The following is a 14,058-nucleotide window of genomic DNA, read 5'->3' as shown; positions in this document are numbered from 1 at the left end:
AAGGAGGGCATCATGGAAGAGGAAGCATTTGCGCTAAATGTATAGAATGGGCACACGTCAGCCTGGCTGATGAAAGAGGGGAGAGCGTGCCCAGAGCGGGACCAGCACGGGCAAAGTCCTGGAGGAGAGACAGCACATCACGTCCACATGTGGGATGGAGTGACCTGCAGGGAAGAAGCAGGAAGGAGGGTGAGGTGGGTCATGCGGGGCAAGGGGTTACACAAGGCCCATGTGGAAGATGGGCTCTGGAGTCCTCTGTGCCCACTCCTTCCCTTCCAACCCCGTGTGCCCGCTGGGAGAGGTCTGACGGCAACCCCCCCACCCTGAAGCAGAGTCTCCCGGGGCCTCCTCTGTGGACAGTGTGGGCAGACATGTGAGTCCACAGGTGCTGGGTGCACGCAGGGAGCAGAGCTACCCTGGACGAGGAGGCACCTGGCCCTGCACGCCTGTGAGTTGGGTCCCCTCTGTCCCCTTCGAGGTGGGGGATTGACTATTGCTCCCCGACTCTGCAGATGGTCCAGCTGCTGGAGGCTGGGACCCGTGGCGGGCGCTCAGCTAAGCCTGCCGGCCCGGAGCCACCTGGGGATGGCATTTGTGTTGTGGACGATGAGGGTGGAGGGAGTGTAAATTCCCAAAAGCTCTCTAATGTGTTTGGAGAGAACAAGTGAGCGGCCCGGAATGCTCGGTCACTGCTGGTCACCGCTGGGCGCGGCCTTTGTTTCCCGGCCTTTGGGAGCTGCAGTCTGGGGGTCGGGGGCCTCATCATAGTCAGCAGAATTGGGCAGATCCTGTCCAGACTGGAGGCGGGGTCTCCCCTGGGCTTCCCTCCCCCACCCCTGGGCGGGTCCCCCAATTCACATCAGTGGTGGGCTGACAAGCAGGGAGACCTAGAGGCCGATGGTGGTGGCAGTGGGGACAGTTGGGGACAGAGGGGACACCCTGCAGGATGAGCATGAGGAGCGGGGGGAGCAGGAGACTGAGGGGCCCTGGAGCAGGGCAGTGGGCAGCACTCACTGCCTGCACAAGCCTCACCCCTTGTGCAATGAACACAAGGGAGGCCCTGGGGTCTGTGGTTTACCAGGGTCTTCTGGGTGGGGGCCAGTCTGGCTCAAGAGCCCTGTCCTGGCCCTCCACACCATGACATAAGGTTGGGAACAACATCGTAACTTGTTCTAGGTTGTTTTCACTTCTATAACATGTTCTGCTCCCTCCAACACCTCCCATAGCTCCCCACGGCCCACAGAATGCAGAGGACATGAGCCTGGTGTCTGCTTCCCACACTGTTCCTGAACACGGCACGGCCGCGCCTTTCCCTGCTGTTCCTGCAGCGCGAGGGCCTTATACAGTGTGTCCCCCATCAGGACCCCACTGCTCTCTCTAGGGCTTAGCTGAGTGCCAAGGCATCCCCAGGCCTCCCCAGGCCCTGGCCCCGATATGCACTCATTTGAGCCTTTAATCGCCCCGGCCGTCAGGCGTCTCACTCCTCCAGGCTCGTCGAGGAAGGAGATTGCTGTTCACCTGCGTCCAGCATCTGGCCCTGGTGACCCAGGCTTGGCCAGTGATCAGGCGCTGCTTTGGGAGCTGGCTTTGGGAGTCTCGCTGGACTGTGAAGCAATGTGGGCCGGACCTCAGGCTGGGCAGGCGTTGGTATCAGGAGTTCCCTCTTGACCGAAGCAGAAGCTGTCAAACCCAAGGACACGGAGGAACCCGGTTAGCGGTCATGACGCCACACTCCCTGTCTGCCTCAAGTGACGCCTCCAAGCTTGGAATTATGGTTCCCAAATATGTACTTACTTGGGTTTGCTTTTGTAAAGGTTAGGATTTAAGCATCACCCGATAACACACACATGCCCAGCGACATCTGAAATTACAGAGCAGTGGGTCCCAGGGTCTGGCGGGTGCCCACGGCGGGGGGAGGAAGTACCCCTGGCTACGGGCCGCTCAGCCCAGGGAGGGGCCAGTCTGAGCAGCACCACATACCTGGGCCATCGCGGGTGAGCTCTAGGGTCTAGCTCACCAGGACGACGGAGGGCTTTCAGGGCACCCTGAGGGCAGGAGGGAGGCGCCCCGGGCTGCACCCACAGGCTATGACAGCAAGTCTTCTGTACCTGAACACAGACACTGGCCCGACACCCCGCCCAGTGCCTGGTGCAGAGTAGGGGTTCTGGAGATCTCTTAGGAGTTTGGATTTCCGACACTTGTCAGCTCTGGGGCCCCAGGCAAGTTTCTTAGCCTCTCTGTGCCTCAGTTTATCATCTGTAAAATAGGGATAAGGCTGTTGCAGGTGAGGGAAGGTGTGCACAGACCAACCCCAGTACCCATTGGCGGCAATGCCAGGAGATCTGGGGGCCAGAACAGCTCAGAGCAGGGCGAAGGCAGCGAGCCCAGGCCTGCACGTCCTAGCACAGGGCCTGGCGTGTCCCACATGCCCAGTAACGGCGGTGATGAGTATTATCATCAACAACTTTATTATTCTTGGCCACCTGAAGACCACCAGCAGGAGCGAGGGAGGCAGGGCAGCGTGGGCGACGTCAGGGGAGCGCTCTGCCGCCGTGGATGTGGGGGCTGCAGGAATAAGTAGGGGGCTGTGGGGAGGAGCCCTGGTGATGAGGCCGTGCCTGGAACACGGGAAGGTGCCATTCCTCCCTCCCCTCTGCCGATGGAACAGGGCCTAGGTTCTGCCTCTGGAAAGCCAGGCTCCCCAGGTCGAAGCCAGGCCCCCAGCACTGGCTCCCACCCCCACGCGCGCCAGCCGCCTCCCTCCCCTCTTCCGTTCCCGGGCCTCCCTGCCTGCCCTGCCCTCGCCCCTCGGGCACCCTCTCCCTCCTCATCCACCAGCTTCAAGGAACCTGCCCTTTCACTCGCAGCTGTGGGTCTTTGGGAAAGTTAGTTAGCCTCTCTGTTCCCGTGTTTCTGTTACTCACGGTAATGCTGTCTCCCCCAGTACCTGAACCCCCAGGCTCCCGGGGCCTCCTTGGCCACTTTGGCCAACTTGTTGAACACAAGGTGTGTGCTGGTCAGTCTGTCGGCCCCTGGTCTGAGAGCTACCCCAGCCCAGGAACCCGAACAAGGGGTAGTCCCGGAACTGGTGTTGGCCCCCAACACCCTCAGCCGCCAGAGCAGGGGGGCCCTTCCCGGGATCAGGAGGGTGGGCTGTGTTTGGAGGAGGTTTGCCAGCTTTCAGTGTCCGGTGTTTCCTCATCTTAGTTGAACCTCTGGGAGCAGCCTGACCTTCCCTGCCCTTTGGGCTGTACAACACGGGCCTGGGGGGAGTCAAGAGGCCAGTGGCCCGGCCTCGGCAGGAGCCTCACCCTGGGCTGTCCTGGCAGCGAGTCAGGGTGGAGGTGACCGTTCACTTGGGTTCACTAGCCTGTCTTGGGCAGTTCTGGTCACAGTCTGCAATGGACGGATCCCTGTAAGGGGTGACAGACACCAGGGAGGTCTGGCCTGGGGGTGGACGGTTTCCACGGCCGCAGGCCCTGGGAGGATGGGGCTGGCTGGAGCCTTGGCAGCTGGGTGGTCCAGGTTCCCCATCCTGAGGATGTGCTAGTGCGAGGCTGAGCACAGGGACACACAAGAGACAGGCGTAGAGCCGGGGAGCAGGGGAAGCCTGGTTCGATTCCTGGCCTAGAAGCCATGGGGCTGCGTGAAGCTGGAGGCCTCCCTGAGCCTCAGTTTCCATCTCTAATGGACTCCCACGGAGCCCTTGTGGTTACCATCACCGTCGTTCCTGCGTCACACCTACTGCCATCGTCCCCCGGGAGTGCGGCACCCAGGAACACCAGCTGGGGACATCCCAGTGGTCTGGAAGGTCACTCGAGCCATCTTGGGATGGCAGCTGAGGGGGCAGCTGGGAGCTGCCCGGCGGTCAAGTTTAAGCAGAGGCTTCCCTCGCTTCACTGGCTTCGGCACGAGAAACCCAAACCCAAACAAAACACAACACCAGCCCCCACCAGGGCCTTTGTGTCTGCAGAGACTTCCCTGCACTGGGACATCTGTGGCTGCCCCGGCAGGGGACACAGGGAGAACAAGGCCCACGCTCTGAATGGGGTCTCAGGGTGTCTGCACTCAGCAGGGGCCCCCTTGGCCCCCAGGACCCCGGGCTGCCTCAAGCACTCTCTCCCCGGGGTGGTCCCCGGCCCTTGCCATCCCCAGCACCTGCCATCGCCCCTGAGGGATGCCCAGGGGCCTGTGGGTATTGTCCACAGGCCACCTGTCCGGTCCCGGGCGGGCACCAGGGTCACGACGGCTCCGGCTCATTCACACGGGCCTGAAAGGAGGCCCTTCGAGGCAGCTGCCCCCCTCCTCGGCCGCATCGGAACTGCGCAGGGGGAGGGGCCGGGCAGAGTCAAACAGTATTTTTTCTGTTCTCTCCTGCACAAACGGAATTCAATTAAGAAAGAAGAAAGCCAGCCAAATAGTGCTTTAAAAAAATCCTGCAGGAGAGAAATGTCTTCCCGTGTCCTTAGCAGATCAGTGAGATCCATGGTTCCTGTGCACTTTCCTCCCCAAACACACAGGGCACAGCCAGCGAGTTCTCTCCCGCACCCCCGGGGCCAGGCGGTAGAGCTCCCCCAGCCTCTACCCACTTCCTGCCCCATAAGCCCTGGTGCGAAAGCAACACTGTCTCTGAGAAGAGGGGCGGCCAGCAAACCAGGCCAAGTCTGCCCCCTCCCAGTGTCGGACCCAGGGCAGGTCACAGGTGTCACTGGGCTCTGAGTGAAGACAGCTTCTCTCCAGCGCTCAGCTGCCTCCTCCACTCCACCTCCAGGACTTGGTCACTGCCCAGAGCTGCCAAAAGCCGGCAGGGATGGCCTGGGGCCTGGGCCCAGGAAGTCAACGCAGGTGGCTGGATCCACGGGGCCTGCCTTCCCCAATGGCCTCTGTCACCAGGTCCCTTCCAGGCTGTTCCCAGGGCCCCAAGAAGCCATCACTCCTATACAGTCACCACAGTGTCAGGAGGTGGCTGTACCTGTCCCCCCACCCCAAGGAAGCGACCCAGAGCCACCCCAGAGCTGTCCTGCTGGCCACGCGCCTCCTTGCCTGGGCGCGGCCCTCCTGGGGAGAGGACTGACGGCTCCTCAGAACGTCCGGCCTCATTCCTAGAGGCTGCGCGTCCCCGACACTTACTCTGTCTGTAGTGTCAATGATTTTCAGAATATCAATACGAAACCCAATGAGAAACCGATCAGCCCTTTCAAACAAGAGCCCCGGGGAGGAGGCAAAGGCCATCTGTGACCCTGTGTTGTGGGAAGACCACGGAGCCAGAGCCCAGGTGTCTGGGTTCTAGTCACGGTCCCCCCACCGTGCCTTCCCCCCAGGCTCAGTGCAGTTCAGCAGGTCCTTGACGAGTTACCCGATCTGGGAAGCAGGCAGGTTGGGGCCAAGCCCCTGAGCGCTGGGAGAAGACGGGGCACAGCAGTGGGGAGAGCCCCCCTCCCCAGCCTGCTGGCAGAGTGGTGGTCTGCACGCCAGCTGCTCTGTGCCTTTGTACGGGTTCTTTCCTCCTCCAGGGGTACCACCTGCTGGTCTCCCCAGCCCCACCCCAGCTCCTCTGCCGTCTCTTCTAGAAGGGGCCCATTTTGCCCCAAGTCCCCTGGCACTGTGACCTCCCCAAGGCTGCAAGCTCCCTGAAGGTGGCAGCCCCTCCTGTACCACCCATGGGCCCCCAGCCCCGGCACAGAGCTGGCACAGGGAAGGGCCTTGGTGAATCTTCGCTCCTGCCCGATGACAGCCGTGTCTTCTCAGCTGTGTGGCGCGTGTCCTCGAGCACCTCCCCTGCGTTTGCCTCTGCGGTCTCCCCAAGGATGCTCCTGCAGTGCACAGCACTGAGGTGGCATCCCCTCGGGATGAGCAGGGGCCAGGACCCAGCCACAGAGCGCAGCTGGCCGGGCGGTGTGAGCGCCACCTCCCCCCGCCCTCCCCGCAGCCCATTCTGCAGATGCAGCCGGTCCAAGGTTGCCCAGCTGGAAGGGACAGAAAACACCCGGGCATTTCAGCAGAGCATCGGCTCAAGTTCCTTTCCCTTTGATGTTCTGAATCAGAGAGCGACTCGGCTGCTGGTGACTGTCTCACAGGTTGCCTTAGCACTAATTAGTGCTAATTAGAATCTGATCCACTCGCCAAGGCGATCTGTCCTGCTGGGGCAGGCGGGATCCCAGAAGCACGTCTGTTCTCGAAGAGAGTGGAGCCTTTTCTGTAAAAAGACCCTGTGGGTTGCTTTGCTGGGGCAGGGGCGGGATGTCTTTGTGCCTTAGTGCTGGCTTTGAGGAAGTCACTGTTAGAAGTGATTCTGTTCAAACGTGTCTGACATATTCCAAGGGGAGATAAGACAAATGCACACCTTTGAAAGATGGGCGAGGAGGGCCGGCGGCAAGGCCGGCCAAGCGTCATCTGCAGCATTTTGTGCAGAGGCACCAACGGGGCTCCACGGGCCAGGGTTGCCATGGGAACATTCTCCGAGTGGAAGGGGACGGCAGCACCCTGGGTCTTCCCTCCCTCCCTCCCTCCCTCCGCCTGGGGCTCACTCCGGAGCCGAGCCGGGTGGCCACAGACATTTGCCTGGCCCTTGCAAGGCCTGGAGAGGGAGCTGGAGTTGGCAGAAAGAGGTCCCCTGAAGCCTGGAACTGGCAGAGGGCAAACAGTAGGTGAGGACGTGGCTGGAAACTCCTGCCAGCCACAGTAACGCGTGATTAACAGGCACGATGCCACCCAACCTTCACAGCGGGTCCTGGAGGTCGGCGCTAGTGTCTCCGCTTGACAGGTGGGCTAGGAAGAGGCAGGGTCAGTGACAGACCAGTGCCCAGAGCTGCATCCTGTCGCGGGGGTGAGCCGAGGTGAATTCCAAAATCACGCTGGGTATTGGGTGATTATGGCTACCACTCTCGGCACCCCTCCCAGCGGCTGAACTTCTCCAGTGTCTTGGAGTCCGTTTATAGGTGGGGGGTTGAGGGGGAGCAGGGGAGGGGGCTCACCTAAGGCTAAAACCCAGACTGAGCAGTGCGTTTGCTTCCTGCTGCCTCTGCTACGGTTGAGCCGGGGCACTTACTTTCTGAGGCTTTCATAGAAAATACCCACCTGCACGTACACCCCCTTTGTCTCCACTGACAGGTGGGTGAGCGCCGAGGCCACGGACACGGAGCCTCAGGACTGCAGGTCCAGTGCGGGGGGGCAGAGCCTCAGGGGGCCCGGGGCACACGCGCCGACCGGGTGCGCCGGCCCGCGGGTCGGCAGGAGCGCAGCTCCCAGGGGGCTTCTCCAGGAGCACCCTTAAGCTTCTCTCCCTGGGCGGGGGTCCCGTGTGTGCACATGGGGTGGGGCTGGGGGTCTGACTGCGCTGGCCTCGCCAGCCACAGGCAGACCCTCCTGGGTCGGGGAGGATTCCACTTGGCCAGTTCCCGACCGAGGCCACTTTGCAGAAAGGAGGGAGTGAAAGGTCAGAACCTCGGGGTGTCCGAGGATCCCAGGACGGTGGTTCAGATTCTGGGTCAGCTGCTCAGCATCAGGTACCTCTGTGCTGTGGCCTGGGGAGGAAAGGGCCTCACTTCTGGAACATTCCTCTTGCTCTTTTTTTTTTTTTAAAGCAGCTTTGTTGAGGTATAATTGTTGGACAACGGACTGCATGTTTAAAGTGTAAAATTTGGTAAGTTTTGACACACGTATGCATCCTTGAAACTACCACCTCGAAATCAAGATAATGAACAAATCCATTATCCCCCGAGGTGTCTCTTTGTAATCAGTCCCTCCCTCCGGCTCCTCTCACCCCCACCCTGTCCCCGGGCAACCCCTGACCCCCTTTCTGCCACTCTAAATTAGTTTGTATTTCCTAGAATTTTAGATAAATAGAATCATACAGTGTGTCCTTCTGTCTGGGTTCGTATGCTCAGTCCAATGATTTCAAGATTCACCTACGTTGTGGGGCAAGTTGACAGTACATTCCTTCTATTGCTCAGTGTCTACACCATAGTTTGTTTTTCCATTCACGGGTTGATGGACATCTAGGTCCTGTCCAGTTTGAGGTGACAGATAAAGCTGCTGTATTCACAGCTCATCTCCAGGCCTCTGCGTAGAGGTGTGTTTTCATTCCCTTTGGGTAAACACAAGGGTGAGATGACTGCATCCTATGGTAGGTGTGTGCTTAACTTTTTAAGAAACTGCCAAACTGTTTCCCAAAGTGCTTGTACCATCTTACATCCGTCGCTGCCAGCAGTGGACTAGAGTTCCAGGTCCTCCACATCCTTGACAGTACTTGCTAGTGTCGGTTTTCCCAGCTGCTGCCACTCCAACAGAGGTACAGGGTATCTCACTGGGATCTCGCGTTGTTTATTTCCCTAATGAATAATGATCTGAGCACCTTTCCACGTGTTTATCTGCTCTTCGTATATCTTCTTTGGTGAGATGCGGCTCAAATCTTCTGCCCACTTAAAAATTGGGTCGTTTGTATTATTATTGGGTTTTGAGAAGTCTTTTTATATTCTGGATACAAGTTCTTTACCAGATATGTGCTTTAAAATGATCGTCTGTCTGTCTGTGGCTTGTCTTTTTATTCCTCATAACAAGGTCTTTCAAAGAGCAAAAAAAAAAAAAAAAATCTTAATTTTTGTAAAGTAAGACTTACCAATTTGTCTCTTAATGAATCATGCTTTTGGTGCCATAGCTAAGAAATCTCTGACCAAGCCAAGATCACAAAGGTCTTCTTTTAAAGTGTTATAGTGTTAGGCTTTCCACTGAAGTCTGTGGTCCGTTTTGAGTTACTTTTTGTCTGCAGGGCCAGGATGGGTTGCCCCGCAGTTTTTTTGGTTTTATTTTTGCAAACAAATATTCAAATGTTCCAACACCACTAGTTAAAAAGACTATCATATTTCTTATATCATATAATATACTGTATTTCTCCACTGACTTGCCTTTGTACTTTGTCAAAAATCACTTACCCACATATGTGTGGGTCTACATCTGGCCTCTCCATCTTGTTCCATTGATCCATTTATCTTGTCTTCACATCAGTGCCACACTCTCTTGATTACAAAAGCTCTCTAATAATTCTTAAAATTATATGTTGTGAGTCCTCCAGTTTTGCTTGTTTTTGTAGTTGTTTTGGCTCTTCTAGGTTCTCTACATTTCCATATGAATGTTGGAGTCACATTTTTCACAAAAAAAGCCTGCTGGAAATCTGATTGGGATTGTATTGAATCTATGGGTCAATTTTGGGGAAAAATGATGTCTTCACAATGTTGAGTCTTCTAACCCATGAACAGCATATACCTCTCCTTTTATGTAGCTCTTTAATTTCTGTCAACAATGTTTTGTAGTTTTCAGGGTACAGGTTCTTTGTATCTTTTGTTAGACTAATTCTTAAGGATTTCATATTTTTTTGGATACTATTGTAAATAAAATTGTGAAGTTTTAATTTCTGATTATTTGTTGCCGGTATATGGAAATACAATTGATTTATGTGTATTGATCTTGTTCCTGCAAACTGGTTAAACTCAACTGGAAAACATGCAATCTTCCATCATTAATATGGTGTTAGCTGTGGAGTTTTGTGGATGCCTTTTCTCAGGTTGAGAGAGTTCCTTCTACTTCTAGTTTGCTAAGAGTTTTTACCAAGAATGGATGTAGATTTTGTCCAATGCATTTTCTGCATCTATTGAGATGATCATATTTTTTTTTTTAGTTTGTTAATACAGTGAATTACATTGATTAATGTTCTGGTATTAAACCAACCTTGCACTCCTTAGATGAACCTCACTTCGTTCAACCCTCACATTGGTCAGGATGTATTATCCTTTTTATATATTGTTTATATATCTTCAACCTGTTAAAGAACTTAGAATCCTTGATCTATGTTCATGAGAGATCCTGTTCTGTAGTTGTTTTGTCACTTCTTTGCCTGATTTTCGTATCATGGAATAAACTGAGAAATATATCACCTTCTTTAATATTTTGAAAGTTTCTGTGGAATTCCTTAAGTGTTTCATGGAATTCACTACTGAAGACACCTGGACCTGGAGTTTTCTTTGTGTAATTTCAATCTCTTTAAAAGAGTAAAGTATACTCAGGTTAGCTATTTCTTCTTGAGTGAGCTTTGGAAGTTCGTGTTTTTCAAATAATTTGATAGTTTAATCTAAGTTTTTGAGTTGATAGGCTTAAAGTTGTTCATAATATTCCTTAGTATCCTCTTAAGGTTTGCAGAGTCTGTAGTAAAGGCACCTTTCTCATTTCTGATTTTGGTAAGTAGCGTCTTCTCTCTTTCTTTCCCAAATTAGTCTGGGTAGAGTTTTATCACTTTTATTTATCTTTGGTTTTATTTTTGCCCCTCTATTATTTTTCTCTTTCCTATTTCATTGAATTTTCACTTTGCTCTTTATTGTTTCCCGTCTTTAGCTTACTTTGGATTTAATTTGCTCTTCTTCTAGTTTCTTAAGGTGGAACTGAGGAAATTGATTTGAAATCATTCTTCTCTCTAATATAGGCGTGTAGTGTCTAAAGCTGAGTTAATCTCTGTTTAGCAACATCTCACAAATTCTATGTTGTTTTCATTTTCATTCAGTTTAAAATATTTTCTAATTTTACTTTTGATTTCTTCTTTGACTGATAGAGTATAAATTGTTTAGTTTCCAAATACTTGAGGATTGTCTAGATAACTTTATATTACTGATTTCCATTATGACCAGAGAACACACTTTGTGTAACTTGAATCCTTTTATATGTTATGAGTCAGAATATAGTCCATCTTGGTAAATGTTCCATGTGAACCTGAAAAGAATGTTTATTCTGCTTTTGTTGAGTGGAGTGCTCTATACCTTTTACCTGGGTCACGTTGACTAATAATGTTGCTCAAATCTTCTCATCTTTACTGATTTCATCTACTTGTTCTACTAATATTGAGAGAGCAATATTTAAATTTCCCTCCATAATTGTGACCTATTTCTTCCTTCAGTTCTATCATGTTTTGCTTCGTATATTTTGAAGCTCTGTTATTAGGTAACTTTAAGATCATTACATCCTCTTATTAATTGCCATCTTTATCATGATGAAGTGCCTTTTTTTTTTACCCCCGGTAATACTCTTTCCTTTGAAATTAACTTTGACTGTGTATCTACTCCAGCGTTCTTTCGGCCACGGTTTTCATGGTGTATCTTTTTCTATCCCTTTACTTTTGACCTATTTGTGTCTCTACATGTAGGGTGCATTTCTTGCAGGCAGTATATAGTTGGACCTTGACTTTTTAATCTAATCTAATAATCTCTGACCTTTAATTGGGGTGTTTAGGCTATTTATATTTAATGTGATTATTAATACATTAGGTCTCTTTGTTTTCTGTTTTTTGGTCCCATCTGTTCTTTTTCCCCCTTCTTTTACTGCCTTCTTTTGGATTACCTTTTATTATTCCATTTTATCTCTTTAGTTGTGTCTCTTTGTTGAGTTATTTCAGTGGTTGCTTTAGGGCTTACAGTATAATCTTTAACTTATCAGAGCCCACCTACAGGTGACATGACGCCACTCCAGCTGCTACAGTACAATGATAAGACAGTGCACTTCCATCTTCCCCCTCCTGACCTCTATGCTACTGCCATCTGTTTTGCTTATAAATGTTTTGAACCGTCAATTATTTTAATTTAATTAATTAATCTTTACAATTAATTTAATCTTTAAAAAATTGAGGTGAAATTCACATAACAAAATTAACCATTTTAAAGTCAATTCAGTGGCATTTAGTACATTCATAATGCTGTTTAACTGTCATCTCTACTGAGTTTCAAAACATTTCCATCCCTCCAAAATTTACCTTTTGGGGCACTAGATATTATTGTATCCCAACAAATTTCCTTGAACTGTGATCTGGGACGCAGCTAGGCTACTTGGAACCAGTTTGATGCTTTTGGGTCTTGTTTTCATGATACATTAGGTGGCTCTGGGTAAGTACTCCGTCCAGGGTTAATCATTCTCCACTTCTGAGGCAAGATCATATGAATACACCACCCTCTTCCCCCAAATGTCTCCCTCACCAGAATCACAAATTTTTTAGTCTGGCTGCTGGAAAGAGGCATTGTTCCCAGCCCCGTGAGAGCAGTGGGCAGTTTCCTTTAATCCCTTAGGGTGATTCTCGCACACACACGTGGTGCTCAGTCCTCTGGGAACAGTTGAGGGGGCCCGATGCACATCTCCGGGTTCTCTCTAGGTAGCTCCCTCTTCTCTGATGCTGAGTCCTGACCACTCCAGCCACCTTGGCCTTCCTGGACCCTCGGCTCCACCCTCGCCACTCAGGGTGTCTCCCGGGCTCTGCCTGGGCCCCCTTCCCTGTGCTGTGCCCCGGGAGCTCTCAAGGCAGAGAGCTGGCAACACTGTGCGGCTCACTTTGTTGTTTTGGTATTTTTTTGTCTCGGGGATCATTTCATTTCATTTCATTGCCTGATGTTGAGTGTCTTGAAACTGCTATTTAATACAGTCTGTCTGGTTCTTTTGGTTGTTTCACGTGGTGGTAAAAATAGCCTGTTACTTCACCTTGGCCGGAGGCAGAGGCACTCGCTCTTTTTAAACCAAGCATTGGCCACCTCCTCCTTGCTCGGTGTGTGACCCCACACAAAGCTGGACAAAATGCCAGTCCTCTCCTGACTACGAGTCCTCCCCACGCCTCCCAAAGGACAGCAAGTTTAGGGGGTCAGGGAAGAGGAGAGGGAAAACTTAGAGACAGAGATTTCAGCAGAAAAAGACAGAACTGCGATTTGACACAGGTTGCTGGGTCCCTGGGCTGGTCAGGCAAGGACCCCTGACCTAGACCGAGGCAAGCCAGCCAGAAACAGCCTCCTGGTAAGGATGCTCAGGGCCTTTGTTTTTGCAGACAACAAATGGTGCTCACCGAGAGATCCGAGAACCGCAAGTTCTGGTTCCACTTGGGGATCGGAGAGCAGTTTTCCTCTGAGATGGAGAAACAGACTTGAATGATAACATACCAAAGAAGAATCGGGGTGGGAGAGGTCAGGAGGAAGGTGAGATCCAGCCTACCAGGTGGGGGCAAAATAAAATAACAGCCCGTCGAGCGGCTCATTGCAGTTCAGGGAGCATCGAGCTGAGCCTCGAGTCACGGGGACAGCGGCCACAGCTGTCACCACCCTGGTTCTCAAGAGCCACTGTGCTTCGGGCATGTCCCACTGCTTATCTTGTCTGAGCCACACAGCCACCAGTGGGGACACTTCTCTCCACGCCCTCTCGGGGGAGGTAGCTCCTGAGGCTGGTGCTTGTCCCGGGAAGTGGGGCTCTCCCTCACCAAGACCAAACTAGGCACGGCAGAGCAACGCTGCCCTCGGAATCAGGAGTAAAAGGTGATGCGAACCACATCCTCCCTCTGGGCAGGGTCCCTGCCTGTGATGTCAGATGCTGGACAAGACAGTCTGGACAGGGAGGGCCTACCAGTGCTGGCTCTCTGGGGTCCAGTCTGACACCTGGGCCACGATAAGTCTTAGCCAAGTTGAGGACTCCTGGCTCCCGAACCAGTGGCAGTGCCAACAAGTGCACGCGCAGGCACGTGTGCGCAGGCACGTGTGCGCGCGCATGCGTGTGGTAGTGGGGACTCCCAGAGGTCTGAGTCTAAGCCTGAGACTGTGGCCGCGGAATCTCCCCAGCCTGCATCTGTCAGAAGAATGTGGCAGCCGGGGTTAAGCTGGGAGCTAATCTGGCTTTGATGCTGACCCACTGAGCGTCCAGGGCGCTAGGGTCAGGACCACCTGCTCTGGTCCTGGGTGAAACGCTGAGTGTGAATCTAGCTCACTCAACCTGACCTGAAGCCTCTTGAAGGCTGAAGGGTGGGGGCCAGGGCTTCCCTGGGAGCTGAGAGAACTTGCCCCCACACCTTCCTGCTGGGACTCCTGGCTCTGAGCAAGGGGCAAAGGGCCTTCCTTGTGCATTTCCCTCAATGGACATTCATTGGGCACCTGCCATGTGCCAGTGCGGTTCTGGGCACAGGGTTTGGAGCGGTGAGCAGACAGGGAGAAATCCTTGCTCTCGTGAATCTGACAATACATGAAATCCACACTGGGCTGGCTAGATAGCTGTAAGCTG

This window comes from Camelus bactrianus, chromosome 12 (genome assembly GCF_048773025.1).
Source record: "Camelus bactrianus isolate YW-2024 breed Bactrian camel chromosome 12, ASM4877302v1, whole genome shotgun sequence".
In the NCBI taxonomy this organism is placed as follows: domain Eukaryota; kingdom Metazoa; phylum Chordata; class Mammalia; order Artiodactyla; family Camelidae; genus Camelus; species Camelus bactrianus.
The sequence above is the reverse complement of the archived record's forward strand: the minus strand, read 5'-3'. Positions refer to the sequence as shown.